This window comes from Mixophyes fleayi, chromosome 9 (assembly GCF_038048845.1).
Source record: "Mixophyes fleayi isolate aMixFle1 chromosome 9, aMixFle1.hap1, whole genome shotgun sequence".
Taxonomy (NCBI): Eukaryota; Metazoa; Chordata; class Amphibia; order Anura; family Limnodynastidae; genus Mixophyes; species Mixophyes fleayi.
Window position 1 is genome coordinate 109391286 of NC_134410.1, and position 210 is coordinate 109391495.

The following is a 210-nucleotide window of genomic DNA, read 5'->3' on the forward strand; positions in this document are numbered from 1 at the left end:
GGGGGGGGTGCAATTGACAGGTCCGTTCCGCTAAAGTGTGCTGAGGGGCTTGCTACGGCGGCTGCACACTATGTGCAGGTCCGTTCGGCAGAGACAGGCAGGGAGAGTGTACTGGCCGGCTGCTCTGATCACAATCAGAGCAGCCGGCCAGCACACTCTCCCTGCCTGTCTATGCGGAACGGACCTGCAGGGAGAGTCTGCTGGCCGGCT